This window comes from Nycticebus coucang, chromosome 8 (assembly GCF_027406575.1).
Source record: "Nycticebus coucang isolate mNycCou1 chromosome 8, mNycCou1.pri, whole genome shotgun sequence".
In the NCBI taxonomy this organism is placed as follows: domain Eukaryota; kingdom Metazoa; phylum Chordata; class Mammalia; order Primates; family Lorisidae; genus Nycticebus; species Nycticebus coucang.
In genome coordinates, this window is record NC_069787.1 from 52,272,298 (window position 1) to 52,284,565 (window position 12,268).

The 12,268-nt window shown below is 44.8% G+C and overlaps 1 protein-coding gene across 2 annotated transcripts in view; it reads left to right on the forward strand.

Moving 5' to 3' along the window:
* ARHGEF3 (Rho guanine nucleotide exchange factor 3) overlaps positions 1-12,268 on the forward strand; it is a 323,685-nt gene that overhangs the window by 65,423 nt on the left and 245,994 nt on the right. The window lies entirely within an intron of this gene.

The following is a 12,268-nucleotide window of genomic DNA, read 5'->3' on the forward strand; positions in this document are numbered from 1 at the left end:
ATGAACATTTTCTTCAAGGCCTGGTTGTCCAGGAAGTATTAAAAGCTGAGATCTGCCTGTTGTGGGCAGGTGGGATGGGGTCCTGAACTGGAGCCAGTGAGAAATGACATGTGTTGTTACTGATAGAAATCTGATCGTCCCGGATGCCGCCTGTCAGCATGTGGGCTCCTGGGAGCTGTTTTCCTGATGGTCCGGGCAATGCCTGGTGACAATGGAGATTGGAGGAGGCAGCTCTGCCTAATGAGTTCCTTGTCTCTTGGCCGAAGATATGGGGTTTCTTTGAGGGAAGCCATTAGCCACTTTGCTGCCTTGTTTAAAAACAACTAAAATCTGTCTTGTTGGTGTGGAGGTTCCACAGATACCTTACACTGGTCCTTGACATCAACAGCTGGGCGCTTCCCCGGCAGGGCAGGTGTTGGCATAATTTGGCTGCTCAATGATTTCTTCTCACATTACTTTAATGTGTGGCTGGGATGGTTTCTATAAATACACTTGCTCAAGGGAGCAAGGAAAGGGGTAGTTTCTATTAAAAGTGGTTCCTGAGTATTCCGTATTCATGTAACATTTATGAAGCACCAACTGTGTGCCAGGTGCCAGGCTTTATTGATGAGGTCACCAGCCTTCATGTATGTGCAGTGTTACAGGTAAGTTAATTATGGGTTTGAAGGCTGGCATGTTGTATGCATTTGTCTCTCCTGCTGTGTGCTTTTTTGGTATCCTAACAAGAAATAATACTGATTTTCCCCATACAAGATCATGTATGTAAAAAACTTGTACACTAGAAGGTATTTGGCAAATCTGAAGGGTATTTTTTGCTCCAGGGCCTGCAGCCTTCTGTTAGATGCTGAGTTGCTTGTACAGTAGGCGGCCCCTGTTAGTCTCTGCTCTTTACATGGAGGTGATGCCCTTGCTCTTCAGTTTACAGTTCCAGCTCTTTCCCCTCAGTTGCCAGACAAGGCAAGTGAGGTCCATAGACAGAGCCGCTAGGGAACAGGCTGCCTCGCAGTTGGAGTGCTGGACTTAGAGGACTTCCCCATCAGTCTGTGATGCATGTTGAGATTTCCCGGTTGCACAATAAATACAATTCTCATTGATAACACCTTTTTGCCCTGGTCATTTTTGTTTGACTGCATGGGGGTGGGGACAGGTGGCACTAAAGTAGCAGGTGGCTTGCTGCAGACATGTCCACTGTTCACATGGTCTTGGCTCTGCTGCTCACTGTATCGTGGGCGAGCTACTCGGTGTTCTGGTCCTCAACTCCTTACCCGTAAGAGTGGATTAATATTAGTACCTATCACAGGGTTATGATAATTAAGATTAAATACTTGGCTGGGTGCCGTGTCTCACAACTGTAATCCTAGCACTCTGGGAGGCTGAGGTGGGTGGATTGCCAGAGCTCAGGAGTTCAAGACCAGCCTGAGCAAGAGTGAGACCTAATCTCTAAAAAAAAAAAATAGCCGGGCGTTGTGGCGGGAGCCTGCAGTTCCAGCTACTCAGGAGGCTGAGGCAAGAGAATCATTTGAGCCCGAGAGTTTGAGGTTGCTGTGGGCTATGATGCCACAGCACTCTAACCAAGGGTAACAGAGTGAGATGTTCTTTCAAAAAAAAAAAAAAATTAAGTACTCAATAAATTCTCACAGTCATTTCTCTCTAGTTATTCCTGGATGGTTCCATCTCTCCAATTCCAAAGCCATGTATGTTTCACATACGAGGTGCCCAGCAGAAGCGGGGACTCTTGCTCATCATTGTAGCTTAAAATTTTGGCCTTATATAGTTTATATTTTGGGAAGAGCCGGGATCTCTTGTGGATTCTAAGAAAACACCTGCAAAGAGGGAGACCCATTCCTTTTTGTACACCCCCATTTATTTCAGGGGTTGCACAAACTGTACCATTACTAACTGTGGAATGACATCTCCCTTTGCTTGGATGGGCTGGGTTAAGACTCTGTCACGTGTTGTCTGGGACTGGCACATGCTGGAACCAGTTCACTTGAAAGGGGAGTAGGAGATGCTGCTGTCCCTCTTAACGTCCCTTTTAACATTGTGTGCCTGCCGTTGGCCAGTTGGAAAAGTAATGTCAGGCATCAGCTGTCTGAGGGCACCGGGAGGAACTGAAGGGAGCCGGAGGAAAACCTAACCGGTCAATCCAGACAAGCCACTGAAGGGTTCCAGGAAGGAAGCACTGAGGTGTTGCCATTTTCCTTGCCAAGTTTTTGTCCCTTATAAATATGGAAACATTATCAGGGCGGATCCATGAGAAAGTGAATTCACCAAAAAATCCGTTAAAAAGTGGCTCCAGACTGTCATTATCTCCCTGAGGTTTATAACCATTTGTGATTGACGAGGATGTGCTGCTGGGACGGTCAGGGACCTGGACGCCTTACCCCAGTTCCCACAGCCCATTGTTGGGGCACTTCTGTGGCTCTTACTCCACCCAGCCTTTAGCCACAGGTGAGGGCTTGTCTGCCTCCCTCTCTGGGTGAATGAGCAACTTGAGGGCAAGGACTGGGGCCAGGGTTGTTGACTGCATTAGTTTCTGAGGGCTGCTGTAACAAATTACCACAAACAGGGATTTCTAACAACATATATTTATTATTTTACAGTTCTGGAGGTTAGACGTCTACACTCAGGCTCCCTGGGATAAAGTGCAGGTGTTAGCAGACCTGCCTCCAGGAGGCTCTAGGGGAGGCTGCCTGCGTTCCTTGGCACAGGGCCCCTTTCTGGCATCCTCCCTCTGCTTCTGTGAGTGTGTGTCCTACTCCCACTCTGACCGTCAGACTTCCTCTTCGAGGGTCCCTTTTGGTCACATTGCACTTTCCTGGATTACTCAGGATATTCTCCCCAACCCAAGATCCTTAACTTAATCACACCTGCAAAGTTCCTTTTGCTAAGTAAGGTAACAGATTCAAAAGTTCTGGGAATGAGGATGTGACCATCTTTGGGGGGCCATTATTCGCATGGATGCATTCCCTGCAGCACTAAGGTCACAGCTGTGGGTGCCCAGCTGTCTGGGGTCATATCCTGGCTCAGTCAGTCGCCCCTTTGTGATACTGGTGAGCTATTAACTTCTTTTGAAGGTGTCTCACCTAATGTGGTGATAAAAGTAGAACTCCCCCTTCTTTGGAGGCTTAATAGAAGTAATATATGTGAAGTGACTAGAACAGTGCCTGGTACACAGGAAATACATTTTGAGTATTATCTTATCCATAGTAAGTGCTTAGAAAATATTCTAGTGCATATTCTATTTTTCAGTTTGGTTCTTCTGACTACTGAAAGGAAAGACAGCCTTTGTCATTATAATCACTTTTTTTTTTTTTTTAAAGAATATCACTTTAGGTTTTAGGATTTAAGACAAGACTATAAGACCAACTTACTTTTTGTAGGGTAATATTTTTCTATTCCTTTGTAGAATAATACATAAATTGTGCTAAAGTGTAGGCAGAGGTTAATTTAGTACCTAAACAATCCAGGGCTCCAATTCAAGTCTTTTTTTCACTCTGCCATCCTCTTGGAGAGGCTTTGCTCCAGGGCTGCTCAGCTGCTACTCTCAGTCCCTGTTCTAGCAGGAAGGAGGAGGTAGGAGAAGGGAGACCAGCACTATTTCAGGAAAACGAAGGCCCGGCGGATTTCTGCTTTCATGTTTAGTCAAAACTGAAGAGTATGTCTCCTCCGTTGCTATAGGGGTGCCAGGGAAGGTGAGTGCCTAATTGCAGCCCAAGAACATGTTGAGTTCTGTTAGAAAGGACACAGGAATGCATCAGCATCCTCTGTGATTGCCTAGAACAAGAATGGCTGCAGGCCTAGTGCAGGTCTACTTACCACCTAAATGTCCACCAGAGGGCGAAAGCACAAATAAAGTGCTATTAAATTCAGACAATGAAGGATTGTATAGCAGCGGTGACCTGCATGTATCAAAGTGAATAAATCCATAAAATATAAAATTTCCAATGTGAAATTGCAGAAGGATAGCTATTATGTAATATGATTCCACTTATATAATATTTACATGCAGAAACACTCTCTACTGCTCATAGTTGCATAATAAGGTCTTAAAAGTATAAAAATACAAATGAGAGTGATGGACAGCACATCGAAAGGCAGGACATGGGAAGGGATGAGGCCAGGGTGGGAGATAATCTATCATTAGAGAAGGATCCAGGTTTTGTGGGGCCTGATGAATGTATGATGCATGTGTGTGTTTGGGGGAGATCTTCCGTAAGAAAAAAAGAACTTTAGGGCAGCACCTGTGGCTCAAAGGAGTAGGGCGCTGGCCCCATATGCCAGAGGTGGTGGATTCAAACCCAGCCCCGGCCAAAACTGCAAAAAAAAAAAGAACTTTACAGTAACTCTGCTTCTAACTGGTTGTTGTAAGAGTATAAGAGAATGCATTGAGAAGTCATTTCTGATATGTGGGGTGTTTTTGTAGATAAATAATTAACATTCACAATCACAATAGCTAACATTTATGAAACCCTTACCTTATCCTAGGCTCTGGGGTTGGCACTTGGCAGGCTTTTCTCATTGCCTACTCATAGCCAGCTTCTGCTACAGATGCTGCTCAGTAGCATCATTTTATGGCTGAGAGAGCAGAGGCTCAGAGAGGTTAAGTTGTTTGCCCAAGGCCACACAGCTAATGGCAGAGTTCGAGGTTCAAGCCCATAAATTGAAACAGGACTTGTTTACTATGGATTGAGCATTCTATGTACAGGGTTCTCTTTATTGTTAGAATTACCTGCCTGGTTTGTTCTCTTCCACAGAGATTTGTTATTTTTACTTAACTATAGAAAGGGCACTGTGACCAGAAAATATATATTTATTTTTTTTTGTAGAGACAGAGTCTCACTTTATCGCCCTGGGTAGAGTGCTGTGGCCTCACACAGCTCACAGCAACCTCCAACTCCTGGGCTTAAGCGATTCTCTTGCCTCAGCCTCCCGAGTAGCTGGGACTACAGGCGCCCGCCACAATGCCCGGCTACAGAAAATATTTTTTTTAAATACTTAAAAATATAGTTGTATTTTTCTCCATCACATGGAGGTGATATTTGGATTAGTGTGTTCTTTAGCAATATTTGAAGAGTAATTGATTTGATGAATAGGCAAGGATGATTTGTGATAAGTTACATGTTTTGTTGACTGAGCTAATACAAAGCTCCAGTCATAAATAATCAAGAATTTAGTCCTGTTGATCTGGTAATAAGGATCAATGGGCTTCTTCCCCTACGTGGTGCACATAAGGCATCATGGGGGCCCAGAACAATGTGTTTAAAGCTGGACATGGATCTGATTGGTGGTATCTGCTGAGGTTAGAACTCGGTGTGCCCGTGGCATAAACTCATGGACATACCTTCCTCTGGATGCTGAAAAGAACAGTTCCACAGGGAACTGGGGAGGGAAAGGATGAAGGCTAGCCATGTTTGAAATGGCTATTTCCTTTTTTAAAAAATAATTTTTTATCATTTTTTGAGATAGAGTCTCACTCTGTCCCCCTTGGTAGCGTGCCATGGCATCATAGCTCACAGTAACATCAAACTCTTGGGCTCAAGTGATCCTCTTGCCTCAGCCCCCCAGTAGCTGGGACTACAGGTGCCCACCAAAATGCCTGACTTTTTTTTTTTTTTTTAGTAGATACAGGGTCTCGCTCTTGGCTTAGTCTGGCCTTGAACTCCTGAGCTCAGGCTGTCCACCTGCTTCAGCTTCCCAAAATGCTAGGATTATAGGCATGAGCCACTAAGCCTGGCCTGAAATGGCCTTTCTTTCTTTCTTTGAGACAGAGTCTCACTTTCTCACCCTCATCAGTAGAGTGCGATGGCATCATAACTCACAGTAACTTCAAACTCTTGGATTCAAGCCATCCTCCTGCATGAGCTTCCCGAATAGCTGGGACTACAGGCGCCCGCCACACTGCCCAGTTATTTTTAGAGCTGAGGGTCTCACTGTTGCTTAGGCTTGTCTCAAACTTATGAGCTCAAAAGACCCACCCACCCCGGCCTCCCAAGTGCTAGGACTACTGGCATGAGCCACTGCACCTGGCCTGAAATGGCCACTTCTTGAGTTAAAAATCAAACCAAGAAAACCTGAACAGCTGCCTGGCTTTCTGTGGTGTCTGGGAAGGTGGTTTGAAGAGTGGTCTGCAATGTCCCTGCGAGGCAGACTTTGGCTGAGGGCTTAATTGGGGCATCCCCCAAATGGACTGCTGAGGCCACGAAGGCACCAGAGGTGCTCCCAAACTCGGTTGCTGCTCTTGGGAGCCTCCCAGCAAAAAAGCGGGGAAGTGAACAAAGCTCAAACCAGTGTTGCTCTTGGCTGCTGGGAAGGAAGGAGAAAAAAGAAGGCAGGATGACTGGGCAGAGAAAGAGCCAGGCCACCTTCCTGGTCATATTTAATGAGGGTTAACATTTGTAAATATTGTGCAGTATCTGATAGCAAGTAATGGCCTTGCCACGTGATTGAGTGGAGGGCCTCTTTCTGTTTGATTTCTCTAGTTAGTTGCTTTTGTGTGTGCAGAGAGTAGTATGTGGACCCTGTTCATTTGTGTGTGGCTCTGTGGGTTGAATTAAAGGGGTGGTTGTTTTTCCATTGTCTCCATGCAGGAAGCCTCGGCTGACTATAAAAATTTGGCACTGGAAAGTGAGCAGCCATGTGTGATGTTACTGATTTGGCGTTTGCACGAATAACTTGAGAGCCTTTAAAAACTGAACTGTGCACCATACTTTGTAGATTCAGGGCTTTAAGGTTAATTGAGTCTCATGCGCCTCATTTTGCAAATGAGGAAACAGAGGCCAGAAGAGCCTTCATGGGATGCATGGCTTACAACCGTGTACAAGTTCATAAGGGGCATGACTTTTTGAATTGTGGAAGTTTTACGAGTTCTGGCTGAAGCATCCCCCAGGAATTCTAAAGTTGGAATGCAGAGCTCCTTGTTTTCCTGTGGTTAGGGGGGGATGACAGGGTGATGGGGTAAGGGGTGCAAGCGCTTAGGCCATTTGCCCTTCGTCATCTCCTGCTGGGGCCTCTCTCTGTTGAGGGGCAAGGGCAAAGGCAGAAATGGATGTGGAAAAAGCCCCCACAAACGGCTCCTGTGACAACCTGCCCGGGTAGCTTGTGTGCAGTCAGCTCTGTTTATGGAGAGGCTGCCAGACCCCACGCTTGCCCGCTCTTTCTTGCTCAGACAAGCCTGCTGCTAAGCAGTCAAGGGGGAGTTTGTTTATGGCATCTCTTCCTGTCCACCCATAGCTGTCTTCCTCTTGATAGCAGCCACTTAGACTGAAAGCCCTCAGCCCAATCCCTGAGACCAGGTGTCTTCCAGGCCACGGGCTGGGCAGAAGTGACCAAATGTGGAGCCTGCCCTGCAGGAACTCCCCGCAGGGCATGTGGGCAGACAGGCCAGAAGTCTGCACTGAGAATTGGGGGCTATAGGGGTTGTGGCCCTCCTAAGGAGGGTCAGGCAGGTCAGGAAATCTTGTCAGAGGGGGTGACCCAGGGCTGGGTCTTCAGAGGCTGAGCTGCTCAGAGGGAGCCACCCATCTGTTGCCGCTTGGTGGCAGGGCCCTTCTGCAAGACTAAGGCCCCCTGTGGGGACTCTGTGGGGGAAATCCCAGGAAACCGGCTGAGAGGCAGGTGTGTTGAGGAGGGCTGTAGTGGCTAGAGAGTCTACTTAGCTGTGCTTTTTAAAATCTTATATTTTATTCTGTAACCTTGCTGTTTAAGGACATTTGGGCTGCTATAACAAATATCATACACATGGTATCTTGTAAACAACAGAAATTCATTTCTCACAGTTCTGGAGGCTGGGAATTCAAGGTGCTGGCAGATTCGGTATCTGGCAAGGGCCCATTTCCCATTTCATAGATGGCATCTTCTTGCTGTGTCCTCATATGGAGGCCTCTTTTAGAAGGGCACTGATCCCACTCACCTAATTACCTCCCAAAGGCCTCACCTTTTAATACCATCACATTGGGGACTACATTCAGATCCCATAATACTTTCAAAGATTTGAAATGGGATGTAGGGGTGAGGAAGGAGTGATTGTATATGAGACCTAAAAGCTTCTTGTTGGTTGTGTGCAGGGCGAGCTAAGATAGGGAGTGGGTGCAGAAATGAGGGAGGAGAGACCCCCTGGGTTCTAGAGTGGGGATTGAGAAAGATGGTGATGCCATTGTACTCTCGTTTTTAGTTGGCAGGCCTCAGTTTCTAGATCTAAGAAATGGGGATAAGAGACAAGGATGAGGATCAAAGGGATGTCCTGGCTGGTACATAAGGAATAGCTACCTATGTTCCTTTCCTTCCTTTGGTAGAAAGCACCCAGCCTTGGGCTTCAGTTCCCTAGGGCCTTCCCTATGCTAACTCAGCCGAGTAATTACTTCTCATCACATGTGGGAGTTAATGGTTGATGGGAATTAATGTGTTATCCATTTTAAACAGAGGTCCTCAGTTCCTGGACTCAGAGTCCGGAGAACTTAGGTCAGTCCCAAAATTTTCATTGAAATATTATAGTAAAGGCTTTACACATTTCTATTTTAGCTTCAACTTATATATTTTTAAGTTTCTCTCTATTGAGGTCTCAAACTGAGACCAGTTTAAAAAAAACTAAAACAAAATCAGGTGCTAAGAAATTTTACTCTCTTTTGCCCCCTAGTGGCAGACTCTTGAACACCTCTTTGGGTCCGATCACTGGAGATTCATTGATTCAAAAAATACAGCCTTGTCACCTATGTGCTAAGTGCCCCAAAGATTCTCACTGCTTGATCTTAGGTGGCCATTCAGTCCGTTTCTAAAGGCTCAGCAAGGCAAATAAAGCAAGTTAAAATGAATTCTGTCTGGAATATATATTTTTTATTCTTTTGCATTTCACAATACTCTTTGATGTAACAAATATCCAGTGGTATTTCGCTATTTTCCAGGCTGAGAAATCAATGCTACATGAACTGGCTACATGTCTTATATGTCTCATTTTCTTCTGTTTTCCTGGATTCAGGGGAATGTTGGAATTATTTAGTACTCTTGTGTTGTTACAGGTTTAATGAGAAAAGTATGAAAAGATTACCCATTCTGGGCTCAGTGGGTAGGGCGCCAGCCACATACACTGGGGCTGGCAGGTTTGAACCCAGCCCAGGCCTGCCAAACAACAATGACAACTGCAACAACAACAACAACAACAACAAAATAACCGGGCATTGTGTTGGGCGCCTGTAGTCCCAGCTCCTAGGGAGGTGGAGGCAAGAGAATCGCTTAAGCCCTAGAGTTTGAGGTTGCTCTGAGCTGACGCCATGACGCTCTACTGAGGGCTACATAAGTGAGACTCTGTCTCAAAAAGAAAGAAAGAAAAGAAAAGAAATGATTACACATTCACATTAGTGCTAGTATCTTGGTATAGTTAAGGTATATGGTAATAGAAAAATGTGAACTCTTCAGTGAGAGTGGTAGTGAAATGAACTGGGCTGTTGAAGCTCTTTTTCCTTTCTGGAAAATTTTGAGAATAGTTCATATTCTTCACCAAGTAGGCTCTTTGGAAAAAAAGAAGGTCAAAAATGGTCTTAAATTCTTGTAAGTTATTATCTTAATGCTGAGAATGATTCAGGCTGGTGCCCAGTACAGTGCCAGACACATATGTGTGTGAGCCCTCCAGAAACAGTGGCTGGCAGCCCTCTGTCATCAGAACTTCTGTAGTTACGCTTTGCTTTCTTGCTGTGCTTTCTGGTTTTTGTTGTTTTTTTCTTTTTCTTTTTTTGAGACAGAGTCTCACTATGTCACCCTCGGTAGAATGCCGTGGCGTCACAGCTCACAGCAACCTCAAATTCTTGGGCTTAAATGATTCTCTTGCCTCAACCTCCCAAGTAGCTGGGACTACAGGTACCCACCATAATGCTTGGCTATTTTTTTGTTGCAGTTGTCTTTGTTGTTTGGCAGGCCTGGGCCGGGTTCAAACCTGCCAGCCCCAGTGTATGTGGCCGGTGCCCTAACCACTGCTCGATGGGCACTGCCTGGGTTTACATTTTTGAATGGACATTTTGCCCAAGTTTCACATAGAATTGTATTGTTTACTTAACAAAGCCTTGTGAAATTTTAAGAAAATGTAACTGTTAATCATAGCAACTATAGAAATCACACGTTTAGATTGTGTTTTATAACCTATAATATGACTTTATCTAAGATCTCTGAGCCTTTTAATGAGATATAAATATTTCCCTTTCCACATAAGGAAACTGAAACTCAGAAAGGTTAAGCAGCTTGTCTAGAGTCAGACAGTGAAGCATCAACCTCTCGCTGCGGTTTTATTTTCACCCCCATGGCTGGTGTCCCTTATGCTATGAAAGAGAATAAATACCCCTGTTCAAATCTTGAACTGAGGGTTGAGTTAGGTAGAGAGAATTGGAACGTTAATGTAAGACTTGAGTGTAGAGTGATGTTTTCAGTGGACATTACCATCAACTTTAAAAAACTTCCTTGAACAAATACAGCATTGACTTGGTGTCAACTGTTGACTGGGAGCAGGGATTGTGTTAACTTCGTGATCAAGCTTCACAGAGGTGAGGGTGGATCAAGCCACACACTGCAAGGGGTTGACGAGAGCCTGGCACTGAGCTGTTGATGCCCGGCGATTGATTGTAATCCTCCATGCTACACGCTGAGCCCAGTATGTGGGGGTGTAGTCCATTGAGGATTTGTCTTTTTTCTCTCAGGAATTAGGACTTTGCCAACTGTCTTTTACCTGGCACCTGCCCCATGACTAAAGAAGGTGACATGGAGTAACAGCCTCATGGTCCAGGCAGCACAGTTCTCACCCTGTGAGACCAGTTGTGTGTTCTTAGGACACAACCATTGCATGTGGCTGGGGCAGATGGGAGGGACTCAATTTGACAGTCAAGCCACGGTGTTGAAAGGCTGCAATCCTAGAGGCTGGAGGTCACATGACCTTCTTTCCAGCCATGCTTCCTGCCACAGGACCTTTGCACATGTTGTCACCTCTGCCCAGATTGCTTTCCCCTTATCATTTTTCAGATTTCACAGATCTCATATAAAGTTTCATTTTTCTTTGACTCTTCTACAAATATATACTTAGACTGGGTAGAATACCATGTATTTATTTAATTCATTAATGAGCGTTCTCATTTACAGGATAAGGATGAGAAAGCTGGTTTGAAGGAGCATCTGGGAAGACACACACATACACACAGATACACGCTTATGCTCTCTGTATCTATGTGTGTGTACACACACACACACACGAGGGCTATCTGGAAAGTATCTAGCCATGTATATCTCTGTTTTTCCTATTACATGGCAGGGTACTTTCTGAACAGCCCTTATATATCTACATCTTTATAGTCATGGAAAAATATTATGGAGAAAAGAATACTGGAATAAGATTGAAAACTTAGATATAAAAATGTCAGACAAGAAATATTGCAACTTTTGAGATAATGGCAGACAATTTTTTTGCAATTTGTCAATCTTTTTATTTTTTTATTGTTTGGGGTTCATTGAGGGTACAAAGAATTAGGTTACACTGATTGCATTTGTTAGATAAAGTTCTCTTATAATTGTGTCCCGCACCCAAGAGGTGTGTCATACACTGTGACCCCCTTGTCAATTTTTTATAAGCTAATTTCCTCACTTTACAAAGTCTGGGCTCTAATCAAAAGCAAATAGTAAGGCTGGTTATGGTGGCACATGCCTGTAATCCTAGCACTCTGGGAGGCCAAGATGAGTGGATCACTTGAGCTTATGAGTTCAAGAGCAGCCTGACCAAGAGTGAGACCCGGTCCCTACTAAAAATAGAAAAAATTAGCTGGGTGTTAGCATGTTCCTGTAGTCTCAGCTACTTGGGAGGCTGTGACAGGAGGATGGTTTGAACCTAGGAGTTGGAGGTTGCCATGAGCTAGGCTGAGGCCACAGCACTCTAGCCTGGGCAACAGATTCTGTTTCAAAAATATACAAACAAACAAACCAGTAAATCAAACATAGTTACCTTTTCTGTAAGCAGACTTAGGTTATAGATTACTTTGAAAAGTTTTGCTTTATTTCTCAGTTTGGATAGTTTTTTTGTTTGTTTGTTTTTTGGGGGAGAGTTTTTTAGGGACAGTCTCACTCTGTCACCTGGGCCAGAGAGCAGTGGCATTATCATAGTTCACTGCAACCTCAAACACTTGGGCTCAAGGGATCATCCAAGGTCAGACTCCTGAGTAGTGCACCACCATGCCCAGTTGAACTTTCTTATTTTTGCAGAGACAGAGTCTTGCCCTTGCTTAGGCTGGTCTCAAACTCCTGA